General features: G+C 36.7%; 1 long non-coding RNA gene across 1 annotated transcript in view; it reads right to left on the minus strand.

The window, feature by feature from the left end:
* Positions 1 to 7187: 7187 nt before the first annotated feature.
* LOC119155851 overlaps positions 7188 to 16073 on the minus strand; it is a 149074-nt gene continuing 140188 nt past the window's right edge. The window contains exon 3 of the long non-coding RNA XR_005106874.1: positions 7188 to 7277. This is a non-coding gene — a long non-coding RNA (uncharacterized LOC119155851). The remainder of the gene's footprint in view (positions 7278 to 16073) is intronic.

Here is a 16073-nt window from a genome sequence, read left to right on the forward strand (position 1 = left end):
GAGATCACGTTCCTCCTTTGTTTCTGTCTCATCCAGGTTTCTTCTCATACTCCCTCAAATTATTTACCTCTTTGCTGCAGGATCACAGCTGCACATTATCAATGTCAAAACAACCCACTGTCTCTGTTCCCTACAATTAACTCTGGAAACTAAGGACGTCAAGTCTACCTACTTAGTATGCAAAACAGACTTATTTTTACCTCTGTCTTTTACATTTGTTACCTCCCTACCTATCCAGCTGTTTCTTTCACGTGGTTTTAAGCTGTAAGCTCCTGATAGTTATTCAGCTTTTCCTACTTTCCTTGGCCAACATTTTAAGGTTGGATTTCTTTCCACTATAGGCTAGCAGCCAGGAAAGAATAAACCTAGCCAGCAGCCTGGGTGGTGCCAGAGCACTAGCTCCACCTGGTACATTGATCCAGACAATGTTATTTTAACTATGAGGCCGTCTACTGTAAATTTTTTTCATTGTGCTCTTTGCTATTGATTTTCACTTTAGCAGCCTTGCTTGATTTAAGTTCTGGCAGTCAGATAAACTGATATCAAACTGATAACCTGAGTAACACATGCCATTTATAAAAGCAATGCATAACTACCTAATTTTCCACAGAAAACTTCTGTGATGCTCTTGTGTAAGTGAAATTTTAGAGGCATGTAAATCTGTTGTTTATGTATGAATGGTGTTCAGTAATATAAAACAATCATAATTCTGTAACTGTACAATTTTTGCATTAAATGAGTTCGTAAGACGTGCTTAAGACATGCTGTTATTAACCTAAGCACATTCTTGACAGTATTTTAGTACTGAAGCTTAATTGGTACTTCTAGAATGTGCTTTTTATAAGGTAGAAGTATTTAAATGCCTATGCAGTTCTTCAGACAAGTGTCCTTTCTTGTGTTTAGGCAATGAAACAAAGCAGTGCTTATTACTGATTCACTGCAAGGGTGTCATTTTGCACAGTTCAGTCTGCATGACATAAATACAAAGAACAAAAGTAAATAAGTGATGTAGTAATTATGGAAGGGAACCAAGCTCAGCAGTATAACCTACAGTGTCTGTAATGCCTAATGGGGTATAGCTGTGTCACACACAGTGTTAGAGTCGCTAGGCAAACAAAACACTAGAAGGCAATATGAGAATGACACACATCAATCTTTGATTTGAATATGTTGACCCATTTCCACTTCTGTTGCTGTTCACTGGATATCTCTTTTCCTTAACTGATCCTTATTCTGTTATTACATCTTAGTATATATTGATACATAGCCTTCATTTCTGGGATATGGGCTTGATAAAAAATATAATTTCCTGTGTATTTCAGTAAACTGTAGTGCAAGTTTTGTGGATGTTGTATTTATCTGTCTTCCAGTGCTTCTCTTCTGCTTTTAGATAGTCACTCTGATAATTTAGGTTTCATGCTTATTCCTCCATTAAATATAAACTAATTGAAAATCCTAGTGTTTATAAAATTTACCTGGAGCTTAATCATGCATTACTTCTTCAGTGGGGAGCATTTGCTTAAGATCCACAACCTAGGCCATTCATAGCACTTTGAGTCATCATTGCTTTTGGTAGTCCTTGTCCTTTGTTTGCTCCCTGCTCAAAGTTCTGCTCAGAGTAAAATGGAAATTTCAGTGCCATCCACCAAGCAGATCTTGCAGTTTGGTTTTCCCCTCCATGGTATATGGCAGTTGTAGAACCAGAGCTCTTAGAGGTACACGTATATGTGCACGCACTCTAGAGAGGATTATTTGTACCCCAGAAGAGTGAAGAAAGGAAAATACAGAGCACAGACAGCTTTTGGGTTTCTTCATGATAACCAGTTAGGACCAAATTCAAAGCCTGTTGAAAGCAACAACACTTCATAGGTTTCAGTGACCATTGGTCAGGTATCTCCAATACCAAGTTAACGGACTATTAAAACACCTTAGGCAGAATGTAACTGATGTGAAATAAACATAAAAGTGTGGGGTTTTTTTTTTGTTTGGTTTTTTTTTTTTTTTTTTATTGCTGAAGATTTGTATGGTATGAGACTTGGGGATCTTGACAGACAGGAGGGTGTAACATGGACCACCAATATGCCCCAGTAGCAAAGGCGGCCAAGAGTATCCTGGGCTGTATTAACAGGACTGTAGCCAGTACACCTAGGGAAGTACACCTCTAGCCAGTACGCTTCCACTCAGTACTCATCATTAGACCAAATCTAGAATATGAGTCTCGCAATGCAGAAGGACATTAGTCAATAGGAGTGAGTTCAGCAGAGGATCAGCAAGATGGTTGGAAGCTGCAGCAGGTGCCTGTGAAGAGAGGCTTAGGGAACAGGAGGCTGTTCAGTCTGGTGAAGGGAAAGCTTCAGAGGAATGTAATAGCCACACTCCAACATGTATGATGAAGTTATAAAGAAGGTGGAGCCTTTAGGAAGGCTTGGAGTGGGTTTAGGAAAATCTTTTTCACCATGAGGACAGTCAAGCAACGGAGCAGTTTGCCTAAAGAAGTTGTACAGTCTTCATCCCTGAAGCTTTTCAAGACCAGACAGGATAAAGTCCTGAGCAGCCTGCTTTGGTCTAAAAGCTGGACATACTTTGATATTATATGTGGTTTCTAGAATGAATCTATGCAAATTATCTAAGCATTAATTAAAATTCTCTAAATTACTGGTTAATCACAGCCCTAGAAAATTCCAAAGATGTTAACTTTAGAAAAAGCCTGGTCCATTAGCTGTCCTAGCTGTGCTGTATTGATATCCATTGACTATAATAGCACATAATTTCTTGTGATTGTGGTAACATTTTAAAGTGGTCGGATAGCCTGTGATTACAAAATGACTTAAGTCATCTGGTTGCACAGAGATGAGCAGTGAGTGAGAAATCAACACAGAGTGATTGCAAAATGCCATTGCTACTTCATCATGTAATAGTTGTGATCCCACGGTAAAGTAACTCATGGCCAATGATGGTAATTTGACTGCAGACTATGACAGTGATTCACATGTCTAGACAGGAGGGCAACTGCTTCAGTTGAATGACAAGCATATGAGAATAAATTATATACACGGATATCTGTGAGTTATGATTATGAATAGTTTGCCTGAGAAGCACAGCATATGCTTGTATCATGGTACTCATGATCAAGCCATATAATATCGCATGCTTTATCTGGTGTTCCACAGCCAGTGGGCCTCCTCTCTGCCAGTGTGTGTTCCAGCTACTGTGACATCTCGCAGTCTAGATGTCTCTCTAATAATTTTCATTTGCCATAGGCCAGGAGGACCATCCCCCTGAGCAATCTGTTGTATCTGTCAAGATAAATAATTAGTTGCTATTCCAGAAGTAAAAACAGAAAAATAAGCATGGATGAGTAAGACTTGCCATTTTAAAGAAGGGCAGAGTAGTACAGATTTATTCTTAAATCCCCAGAATTTTTGTTTTGTGTGAAGCTGTGCCTCTGAGTTGTATGGAACACAGGTAACAAAGATTAAAGAACGTCAGCCATTGTCATGTCAGTACTTCTGACTTGGTTCTTTTTCTCTCCCAGGGGGTTCATGTCAGACTGCATTGAGAAGAAGAGTTCTTTCTTTCAGGAAACTGATGCCTTTTCTCTTGTCAAGCACTGCCTTTGATATGAAAAGTCCTTTCTTTGTAATTTTCCTTCTGCCATGTAACAATGCTTTTCTGCTGACACATATTTTTAAAGTGTGTTTTTCATCCATGCTGGAATTAATTCTCTTTTTTTCCCCTTGGTGTGTCTACCTGTGCAGAAATTTTGTTCCTTCTCAAAATGGCCTTAAATCAAATTTAACTAGAATATTAAAATATAGATTGTAATAATCTATTTCTATTTGATTTGTATCTAGTTTTGTCAACTGGATTTCTGTCCAGTTGGGAAAGGAAACCAGTTTCTAAGGAATTCTATTCATTGTTCTTTCTGCCATTCCCCATCTTTTACAATTCCATCTTTCTGAGGATATGTAATACTATAGTCTCAGCGTTCTGCATTTCCTTTGTCCTTTGTTAATCGTACGCTCTGCAGTTTCAATAGCACAAGTGCACCAGTGTGGTCTATCTAAGAGGGGAAAACTGTATTTATTTAAATTTCATTGAATGATGGAAAATTATAAGACTGGACATGGTTTCAGTTTTGTAAAGACTAACCAAGGAAATCTGTTTCCCTGGGATCAGATTTTGAGAAAATTCAACAGTTTATAGGAACAGATTACTTCTTCATTCTTTCTGTTGTTTGACTGGGGTCAGAATTTACACATACCATTTGAATGTGATTACAGATCAGACTAACTGTATCTGTACTGAAATAATAACAGCTTGTCATATAAAAGGTGTTGAAAATCCTTTCTTTTGCATCTTTTTGCAACCACAGTTGATTTTTTGCCAGTACAGTGTGCAGGCTTGAATTTTAGGAGTATGCAGTCTGTTTCCGTATTTACTGAAGATAAACCCTTTGGGACACTGAATTCTTGAAAAGCTTTCTCTTAGCATACAAGAGAGCTGTGACCCTAGTGTCTCCAGAGAAAATGCCTTGGCTATCGGTACCACTTTACTAATTTTCTGAAATGAGCATGTTCTGTTCAGTGAAGTATTGTAGTAAACGCTGAGTATATTTCTCAAGTTACCTATGTTTTAGAGTATGTAATTGCTGACTTGTTTTTTTCCCCTTTTATGAACACTTAGACCAGCAGGTGTACTTGCATGAACAAAAAGTTTATATTGGTCACTGAGTTGAAAAAACTTTCACCTTGTAAAACTGTCTTTAAGAATGACAAAAATGAAGCCTTTGAATTCTGTTACTAAGTGACAGGATATGTGGGACCATGTGCCAGTTCACTGAGAGATCTCTGATAGATTAATGGTAATATGATATTTTTTCAAGTCCAATTTGACCTATCTTCTGTACTGTCACTCAAAATCTAGGATTTGCCTTAGTGTGATAATTAAAACGGGCCAGATTGAATTAATCTCTCAGTTGCCATGACAGTTTAATTTTCTTTTCTTTTTTCCCCCCTTTTATTCCCCCTTTCTTTTAAAGCCATCACTCTTTATTCTTCAGTAGAGGCTTTTCACTAGTTAAGCTGGATTGGAGCAAAAGATTGAAAGGACATCATCTTTTCTTTGTCACCTGACATGAAATAGTGGCAAGGGCTTATATATATATTTTCCAAATCCAGCAAGCTGAAACTTTTAAATGTTAATGGGTTGATTTCAAAGCCTTCTAGAGACAGAATAGAAGGCTAATGTTTCTGACTGAATCTGCTTGACTCTTATCAGTGAACAGAGTGCAACAGATTTTCATCAGCTTCATCAAAATCTTTTCTAACAAATCTCTTTTGTATTATTCTCAAGAATCAGAAGGAATAATACACGTTCAGAAAGCTGGCATGCCAAAGTATGGCTGCTTTGCATGTACACAACTGTGTAATTCCTTATAAAACAGATACATCGTGTGAACACTTAGGTAAACGTCTTTGGAGATATTTATGAAAGCATGCATGTATGTGGCTTGCAGGTGTGTTTACTTCATTTGTGATTAAAGAGAGTTTTTAAGGTTTAATCAAGTGCCAGAGAACCAGAGTGTAATGAACAAATATTATTTGTGTGTCTTTTAATTGATAGAAACTTGTATTTAGAAATCCCTACTTTCTATTCTTTCACCTAAACTCATGTTCATTTTATATAGGGTTTTGTGTTTGGGGTGTGTGTGTGTGTGGAAATTGAAAGATTTCTTGATCAAAAATATTTACGAGAATCAACCAAGTTGAAAGGCATGCGTTCCTTCATTTGAGAGACATGTCCATAGAATTTATTCTTTGAACTCACCATTCAAGTCACTGTATTCAATTCCAATACCTCTTTTACAAGCGTTCTGAAAACCAGTGTTTGAGACTCTCAGGGGAAACACAGGCTATTTGTTTAATTTTTCAGCTCTGGCATAAATCATAACACTGTTGCACTTGATACTGTACAAACAGAGTTAATAAATGATCCTTGCCCCAGGTGCTTAGGCATTAAGTCTAAGACATAAGATGGTGGATAGGTATGACAAATAGAAGAATAAAGAAACTCAATATATAGTGCCGGTTAGAAAGATTGATTACTTCCTGGCATATCAGCATGAAGAGTTTTGTAGACTCCCCAGAAGGGCAGGGTTTTCATAAAAGATTTAAAGGGATACAAAAAAGTATCTTTACAATATTTGTAGGGGAATCCTTCCAAACATGAGGGGGTAGATAGAAGAAAAGCTGGAGTTGCTAGTATGGAAGATAAACAAATTACCTTGTTAAAAAATTTTAGGGCGTAACATTTCACTTGTGACTGAGGTTGATGTGTAGGCTGCTTTATTAGTATTTTGCTCTAGCTTTAGGACACAGGTAGGACAAAAGTTAGTAGGTGGAGGTGTTAACTTAGACACTCAGAAATTACCGGGGAAGATCCCAAAGGCCATTATTCCCTTCTCATTTTGACTGACAACACTAAAGACTCAGTGTTAAAACACTCTTGATTTCACTTCAAATGTTTCGCTTCAAATTGCATGAACATAGAATGGTGTATTGGGAGTTTCCTAGTTTTGATACCAAGACAACTTTGGTTAATTATTTGAGTAAACAGACAGATATATAAAGAGAGAGAGGGAGAAAGAGAAGAAGCTGACACATAACAATACAATAAATGACTTCCTCATAGCAATAACAAAAAGGAAGCTAGTGGAACATATAAAAATATAGAAATAAAAATAGCTCTACTTCATCATTTAGAGGAAATTATCCATTGAGAAGTCTGGTAGACTGCCAGTGCTTCAGCCTTCATACTCAAATACTTAGGAAGAATAGAGCGACAATTAATGAAAGGATTTTTTTTTTTTGTCAGATACAAAGATTTTTTAATGGTTCTATTACAACCATAATTATTTAAGAACAGCACTAATTCCAAACAGAAATTTGAATATATGGATAGTTCGTACAAAACCCTCACATTTGTACTGTGGAACAAAGAAGGATAATAAACCCGCATTTGTTTACCAAATAACCAAAAATAACATAACCTTTTAGCTCTGAGAAAGATAACGAAAACAATATAAAGCAACAAGATTAAAAGAACTAACTAAAATCACCCTGATTTCAGCAAAGCTAACCTAAGTACTTACATGTTCTGTGTTAAGCAGTTTTTCTATCATCGTGTGACCAGACTGAACTGGATAGATGTAGTTCTTCATCAGCTTGTGGTCATGATAAACCGAAAGGAAGAACACAAATGCTGAAGAGTGTCAGCTGGAAAGAGCAAAAATGTGATCAGTAGAGATCCCTTGACACTCCAACACGTCAAGATAGACTGAGATGTCTTATGTAGGAGGAAAGGTTCTGTATGAAATTCAAGATAAAGTGGTAAGAATGGTATGATTAGCTGGGGAAGGGAAGTTTCTGCTTGATTTAGATTGATCTACAATCAGTTTGTAGCAGAATTCGACTGACTAGGCAAGTTACCAGTGTTTTCCTCAGTCTGAAGGTATTGGTGATTCAGCAACACCACACTCAAATGAATAAAGTACAAATGTTGGGGTACTTATTAAATACATGACTTTACTATAGGTTACATCAGATTAGTTAAGTCATCAGTGCCAAAGTTCTGACAGTGAGTTTTGAGAATGTTGCGTTCTGGTGTCATTGAAGTCAGTGAAAAACACCTCTTGATTTTAATTAATGCCAGCTGCAGTGTATTCTGTAATTATTTTGAAGTCACTGGCAGCTCTATCCTGTAGCATGTACTTGATGCTGAAAGATTAATACTTTCCTGACTTCCCCTCCCAATATTGTCTATGACAGTGAACATTGTCTTTTTTAATGGTAGGCTATACTCATAGCAGTAAGTATCATCTTGAGTAGAGTCAACATTTTTCATAAAGCTGCCTGGTGGAAAAGGACCTGGAGGTGCTGGTTGACAGCAACTGAATGTGAGCCAACAGTGTGCCCAGGTGGCCAAGAAGGCCAGTGGCATCTTGGCTTGTGTTTGAAACAGTGTGGCCAGCAGGACAAGGGAAGTGATCATCCCCCTGTGCTCAGCACTGCTGAGGCTGCATCTCAAACACTCTGTTCACTTTTTGGCCCCTCACTTGAACAGGGACATGGGGCTGCTGGAGTGTGTACAGAGAAGGACACCAAAGCTGGTGAAGGGTCTAGAGAAAAGTCTTAGGAGGAGTGGCTGAGGGAACTGGGGCTGTTTAGCCTGGAAGAGACTCAGGGGGACCTTATCGCTCCCTACAGCTACATGAAAGGAGGTTGTAGGCAGTTGGGGATAGATCTCTTCTCCCAGATAACTAGCGACAGGACAAGAGGAAAGAGCCTGAAGTTACACCAGGGGAGGTTTAGACTGGATTTTAGGAAAAATTTCTTCCCAGACGGGGTGGTCAAGCATTGGAACAGGCTGTCCAGGGAGGTGGTGGAGTTACCATCCCTGGAGGTGTTTAAAGATTGGGTAGCTGCGGGTCATGGTTTAGTGATGGACTTGGCAGTCCTGAGTTAATGGTTGGACTTGATGATCTCAAAGTTATTTTCCAACTTAAGTGATTCTATGATTCTGTGATACAGAAAGTCTGATTTTCTTTCTCATTAAAATTGAATTTCTTAGAGTGGAGTGTCTGATTCAGGTTGCTGCATATAAAATTTCTTTTTGGTAACTCAGCTAGTTCATTACTACTGGGACAGGGCTGCATGAGTCATCATTTCTTCCTCTAAGAGAAGTAGTTACTGTTTATATGAAATATTGTGGGGATTGGCAGGGCAGTAATTTCATGGTAACATTCTTTTTCTTGTTACCAAATAGTCCTAGGAATAATTTATAACTAAGTTACCTATAGTAACATAACCTCCTTCCTCCCTCTTGTTCCCTCTTATATACATATCAAAAGCTGCACTGGCATTTTAAACCTCAAGACAATATAATTAATTTGAAAATGTTCTGTAGTTATATCTTGTTATAACAAGCAGGTGAAGATAAAGATTTGCATTGGAATAGGACAGAAGTGATGAACCATTTAAACAAGCAAAAATCCAAGCTTAAAGTTTCTTTGGAAAAATCAACAGTGAAAAATGCGTAAATTTATTTCCCATAAAAAAGATTTTTTCAGTACTTTCTTTGATATGTATACTTCTCTAGATATGTAACTTTGGCTCCATTTATCTCTTGGAAAACAACTTTCTGATGAAGTATGAATGTAATACATTATGAGGAGGCTACTGGTGATGTTTTGAAGAATATTATAGTAGTATTAATTACGTCACTGTTACTCTGATGATGTATTTTTCATAACCTTGAACTCATGGGTTGAAGTGAATATTTCATTTGCACCAAAGCTCAGAAAAAGGGACAGGTGAGGGAGCAGCTAGAATTTAGGAGAACTGCAATGGGGAAGTGGTGTAATAAGGAAGGGGTGGTCTGTGGAATGTGGAAAATAGGAAAAGAAGGGCTTGAAGTCCGGTGAGAAAGGAAGAGATGATAAAGCTGAAAAGAAGCGATTTGAAGTCATAAACCAGCAAAGTTCACTCCTGAAAGTGAAGAGGGTGGAAGTTCAGTTTTGTCATCATCACAGAGAAAGAGAAGCCAACACAGATATTACATAAGGATTGGATTTTTCTCCCTTCAGCATAAAACAACATCCATGTTATCTGGAAACACAGATGTTTTCATGTTCTATTGGTAATGCTAAATCAGTTTGGTGACACTGAGGGTTAGCACAGTGTCTGTATTTCAAATGAGCTTCCAGAGGTAGTATACAAAACTACCATATAGCCATATGCCAAAACTTTTCCTCAGGCTGTTCTAATGCTGAGAAATGCTACTGCTTAATATATTTACTTATTTTTTCATTAAGTTCTATAGTCACTATTTTTAAAATTTATCGGTAGATCATAGCATATTTCTTAAATGTGAAAAGCTGTCCTCTCTGATCAACATTTCTCCTCCTCAATATCTGTATCTCTTCTTCCCATTCTGAAAATTTTAGTAAGTACTGGCAAAAATACTCTCAAGGTTAGGCCAGATAACCAGGATTTGCTCTCCTTCACCCACTACCTGCCTATAACATGGTATCTTTCCGTCACGGGTTTCTTGAGAAATTAACTCCACCAAACTGGGAAGTCTAGAGGCTGTGGCCTCAGTTGACTGGAAGAAGATGAGTATGTCTGCTGTCAGAGATTCTGAAAAAGTCAGCCTTTTTAGAGATGATTAAATATATACTTTGGACTGTACATACTTACTAAATATGTACTTTTTGAGCTGGAAAAAGTGTTGCCAGTTAATCACTTTGCAAAGTTTTTATGAAGGGCCCTCAGTTGTGAGTCAAATCAGAATAAAAAAATAGTATGTTCTTCCTAACAGCTGTAAGTTTGTGCAAGATCATTTCACCTAGAACAATAAGACTTGGACTAAATCCCAGATGAAAATTGCAAGTTTTTATTAGAAAGTCTGAATATATGGTACGATGGATGATGTACCAGATGCATTTGCAACAATCATTTTGATAGGCAGTACTAGCACGATCTGTTACTTCAGAAGCTTTGTGTCTGGTTGTTTCATACATCTTACCTGTTTGGTTTTTTTGTTTGTTTTGTTTTGTTTGACTCCAGTGGTAATGTTGGTTACAGCTCTGTAAAAGTAGCTAAAGGAGAATTGTACTTCTTGGGAGCTCAGGTGCCCAAAGTCTCTTGGATATAGTTCTACAGAAATATATGTGATATTATTTCACGTTACATAAAACTGTGTCTTGATTTACAGTACCAAGCTAATGCATTTATTGGAGAGAAATAAACATGCACTATTTTTACTTAAGAAAGTGAGTTTTGAGTTGCTATCACTTTGAAATAAGCATACTTGTGGCTCAGATGTTCTCAGAGGTGTGTTCTGCAGCCCTGGTACATCAGTTATCCAAACTGTGGAACCTGCCACATATGTACCATGTCTTCCAGCCTGTACACCAAGATTTCCTTCCCATGGAAACTAAGATATGGGAGGGAAAAGGCGCTTGATACGTATCCAGGTCTTACCATGATATTATATGCCCCTAATTGTTGCAATTTAGAGATAGCTGAAGTGACTATAACGCAAATTTATAGTTAGGTATAATTTAAAGGGGATTGTTAATTTATATATTAAATCTGTCTTTTTCTCCTGTAGGAATCAAAGAGGCTTGATTGTGTGGGAGGGATGGGTGATGTCCCTCATGTTTCTGATTACCTAAATTTTGAAGTATTTAATGTATCCACTTGAAAATCTAAAAATATAACTTTATACAGATTAAGCATTTTTTCTTTTCAAATCTACTTCCTTTGCTGGAATACTGTTAAAAAACAAAAAAACTCCTCTTGCATATTTTTTTAATCATCCCCAAATATTTAACTTAGTGATGCATGTATTTATATACAAGAAAAAAATTCCTGAGGGCCTATTTGGAATGATGCTCCACGTTAGAATTTTGTAGGCTGGAGGTGTGACATTTGAACCTGAGTTTCTGGTATGTCCTGAGAATTGCTCTGACCACTGAACTTCCCTTTTCTAAATGCTTCTTCCTTAATTAGATTTTTTAAAATGAAAGTTTAACTGGAGTGTTGCCACCAACAGATGTGATTCAAGGATCTTTGGATGCATGTGACCAAACACTGGAACAGGTTTCTCAGAGAGGCTGTGGAGTCTCCATCCTTGGAGATACTCAGTGGCCATTTAGACCTGGGCAACTGGCTCTGGGTGTCCCTGCTTGACCAGGAAGGGTGGATCAGGTGACCTCCAAATGTCCCTTCCAACCTCGATCATTCTGTGATTCTGTGCGTTCATTCAGCCATTTCATTGGGTCCTAGCTGCTGGGATCATTGGTCTGTTGCTTATTTTAGTGACAAGCCAAGATGTAGTCTTATATCTAGGTACCTGAGAGTCATTTGAATAAAAGCAGACCACAGTGGACTAGACAAAAGAGCTGAGAATTATCATTTATACCAATTATCAAAGAGATAGCTTGCTTGTTTTAGTTTAATCAGTAAAATTAGTTAGATAACAGATTAGCCACCATTAAAAAATATACATTTTTCTTTTATTATATTTACATTGAATTCCTGGGACATAATGTAACAAGGTCTGAGCCCAAAACATGGAAACAAAGGAAATTCAGAAGAGTTATCTTTAGAAAAGCATGCTTTCTGACAGAAGAGGTTTCTTACTCTTCCAGTTCACAGACTGTAAAGTGGTTGTGGGTTTTATTATTATCATTGTTTTTAGTGTTGATACTACTGGAATTCAATTCACCTAAGGTTTTAGAGTGGAAGAGATCAAAAATCAAATGCAGATTATCTACTGTGTATTAAATTATTGAATGCCCACTCAGAATGCATAATTAACAGAAATAGTCTTAACTGTTTAACATTGTATAATGTTGACCTCACATCTGGCCAACAATTTTCACAAGCCATTACCTTTATGATAACAGTAGTAATTAAAAGTATTCAATGATGCCAATGACAAACAATCATTTATAATGTATTTGAATATTATTTTTTTTTTTAGAAATTACCAGAGAATATTTAGTAGTGCTAAATTGTCTCAAGGAAGAGCACTAGAAAAAAATCCTTGAGTAAAATTGCAAACATCAGCAATTACCTACAGTTATGTGTAGCAGCTACATATATATCACACATCCCACTGCTCATAAAAGGCTGCATGAGGTTGCACAGGCATATATGAACAGGTATTGTTGGTTTCTGTTAGTTAACATGTAGCCAGTGGAAATGTTGTTCTCAGTGACAATGTCAATGTGCTTTTTCATAGGCGCTGGTGAATTAGAAACCACAGTTTGTCCCATCCTGCAGAAGAGGGTAATTTTTTTCTGATAGTTGAGTAGGGCTTCCTTGAAAGCCCTGAGTGGGTGTTTTATTTTTTTTTTTTTTCTTTATATTGAAATGAATTGAACATGCTGAAGTAATTATGCTTTCAGTATTGTGGTTCTGTGATGGAACATACAGTGTAATAATCATACCAATTTTTTTGTATAATTATAAGTGACAGACATCTGAGGCTCACAGTCATTTTAGCCTGACATTTTCAATTATTGCAGCAGTATTGATGGAAGAGGATTAAGGAGCTCTCAGATGCCAAACCCATTATTTCAACTTTATGTAGAGCTGTCAAGTCCTAATAATTCCACAGGGATTTAGTCATCACAGCATAAAAAGGCATGCAAAAGGTCTTCATAGCAATCTTAAAACTATTACAGACTGTCAAAATGTAAATTATCATAATTTAATGAATATCTAATTTTATAACTTTCACTTAGTAACTTTACAATTATACCCTGTTGTTTAAGTGACATAGTGGTCAACAGTTAGTAATATCCCTTAAATAAGACTTAATAATGTCTAATTATTTGTCCTGGAATCTTGGAATTGTGACTCATGAGAGTGCATAGCGTAGCCCAATGAAAATATGTCCAATATGCAATAAAATCGATTGGATATTTTTTCTTTTCATCTGACATCTTCAACAATTCGCAGGCTGGTCTTTCAAGTCTTTTCAAAGGGAGATAATTCATAAAGAGCTTTTCTGCTTTATTGTTAAGACACTTTCATGAAAAATGAGACATACTCAGTACATTGCTGACCTCTTTCATATTATTGTAGGATGCTTTAAAATAAAATTATTCCATGAAGAATTGATTTAATCTTTACCCTCTTCTTTTGGAGATTCTGAATACCTACCTGTAAAATTTTCTTTCTTTAATCTTAGTACGTTCAGAAAGCAAACTCCAGGGTTTAAAATCTCAGATGAAAGAAACATGTTCTTTGTACTTAGACTTAGCTGGTTTTTTTAATGACTTTTTATTTTTTTAATGTGTCCTCTATTATTTGACAACTTCTGTAAAAACAGATGCTGAATTGTGCATTGAACATGACCCTTCATATTTATTGGCAGACCTTTTAACCTGAAGACTTTTTCCTACTGAAGATAGAAACATGTTCTTTGTACTTAGACTTAGCTGTTTTTTTTAATGACTTTTTATTTTTTTAATGTGTCCTCTATTATTTGACAACTTCTGTAAAAACAGATGCTGAATTGTGCATTGAACATGACCCTTCATATTTATTGGCAGACCTTTTAACCTGAAGACTTTTTCCTACTGAAGATTCTATTTCTTTAGTAGCTTAAAGTTTCACAACAAGTCTAAATGAAATTTAGCACTTTTGAGAACAGTTGTTTCATCTTTATGGATGAACGAAGCTGATGTTTTTAAAGATAATTAATGGGCACTGAAAATGTGTCCAGAGACAAAGTAGGTTCTTATCAAATACCGGTTTGATCCACTCAGTCATATTTATTTGTTAAAAATTGAATTCACTATATTCTGTTTTTCTGATTAGATTGATAGTTGTTGCATTCATTCATCATTTATAACAATGAATTATAACAGTCTAACAGAGGAGGTGAAAAATACAGCATGTGCAGAGTGAGAGACTGCAATATTTCTGTTTGACTGAAATGGACTAAGTCTTTTAACTACTGTGATAATGTGTTTGTTCAAGAATAGCAACGATGCCAATAGGATTTCCAGTCTGCTTAGAAGTCTTCTGAAGAGAAAATGCCCGTAAAATGTAAGCAGACTTTTGTTCAGTTTCTTGAAGTGTTTTAGATTTCCAGCCACAGCTGCTAACAGTCTCATGGTGTGATATAGAGTTTCCAGTTTATTCATTGATTCACTGAAACATATTCATACTCCTATCAGCCTCTTATAATGTCTTTGGCTGTGTCAACACAGAAGATGGTTAACTGTGACCTTGCTTTGCTTGGCCTTTTCTCATTGCAATTAAGCACAGACTTGAGGCTACAATAAATGCCCTTTTGAACTCCAGCTTTCTCCATTGATCCTTTACAAGGATTATCCAAACCTTCCAAGGCAGGTGCTGGGTTGTATCCAGTGAGTTTTGACACTGGGTTACTTTTGAATAAAACCCCTGATCTCAGTGATAAGGTAGATGCCCACTTTGAAATCAAGGGACCTCAACAGGAAACAAGAGAATCACAAAATATCTTGAGTTGGAAGGGTCATGTAAGAATTGTTGAGTCCAACTCCCTACTACCTAAAATTAAACTGTATGACTAAGAGCATTTTCCAGATGCTTCTTGAACTCTGACAGGCTTTGTGCTGTAACCACTTCCCTGAGGAGCCTGTTCCACTGATCAATCACCCTCTCGGTGAAGTTATTTTTTATTAGAATACATAAAAATTATGTTACGTAAAGCAAATGCTTATTTTTCAAGTATAGCCAAAAGCCTGAGACTGGTGGATTATAACACTTGTGACTCTTACCTATCAATTCTGGATTTTGAGAGAAATGTAGAGACAGAAATCCAACCTCATTGAAAACATAGATCTGTTTCTCATTCAGAATGCTGTAGGATTGCGAGAGTAGGGCATTATATCAGTAAACCCAAAAGAATCCTTTGTGAGATGCAAGACTCAAAAAGAGAAAGAATAGCAGAAACAAATAAAAATGGATTTGTAAGTCAGGCAAAACTCATACAAAAGTCTGGCCAAATCCTGAGCCCAGTTCATTCTGTTGTTCTAATGTATATGTGTGTAACTCCACTGAACATTGATCTACAATTTAAATAACAGAACACAAGAGCTATTGAGGTGCAGACAGAAAAATGGCAAGAGGACAGTTTTGTGCAAATGAAAATGAAGAGCAAATCTCTCTATTTACCAGTGATTGCACTCTAAGAAATCACGTAGCTCTAGGGAAACTGTACAAAAATTCTATTTAATCCTCTTTGGCCAGAAGAGTTAAAACTCTGCTAAAGTCACAGGACTACAGCAGGCATGCTTGAGGCAAGGAGGTACATAGCATCACTGACATGGAAGTATTTTTATAGAAATATGTTTTCTAGCTATATGGAGTTTTCCCTCAGCAAGAATTTTAATTGGATCCCTGGCTGCAGCATTTGCTTATTGCATGTATTTTTGTGTAATTTTTAATAATTTTTTTATCTGTTCCTCACTGAGATATGCTAGCATTTTGGAATATTCCTTCTTG

The sequence above is a fragment of the Falco rusticolus genome, chromosome 11 (genome assembly GCF_015220075.1).
Source record: "Falco rusticolus isolate bFalRus1 chromosome 11, bFalRus1.pri, whole genome shotgun sequence".
Classification (NCBI taxonomy): domain Eukaryota; kingdom Metazoa; phylum Chordata; class Aves; order Falconiformes; family Falconidae; genus Falco; species Falco rusticolus.